This window comes from Manacus vitellinus, unplaced genomic scaffold (assembly GCF_001715985.3).
Source record: "Manacus vitellinus isolate BGI_N305 unplaced genomic scaffold, ASM171598v3 scaffold_159_pilon, whole genome shotgun sequence".
NCBI classification, from domain to species: domain Eukaryota; kingdom Metazoa; phylum Chordata; class Aves; order Passeriformes; family Pipridae; genus Manacus; species Manacus vitellinus.
Window position 1 is genome coordinate 21,622 of NW_021939121.1, and position 269 is coordinate 21,890.

Consider the following 269-nt stretch of genomic DNA (forward strand, 5'->3'; position numbering starts at 1 on the left):
CCCATCGGGAATGTCAGCCAGGAGGAGACATTCCAGCTCTGAAGGGAGAGGATCAGGACAGGGGGAAACTCCAGGGGGATAAGGAATATCTGGGAGCAGGTCGGGGCTGCTCCCCCTCCCCTCCCAGCACATTGTTCCCAAACCCCTTTCCCACGTGGATGCACCGATCCCAGGGCACCCACACGGAGAGACCCCCAGACTGGCCCAGAGCAGCTCCCCCAAATCCAGCCCCTGTCCCAGACCTGCTGCCCCCATTTCCAAAGCCCCCT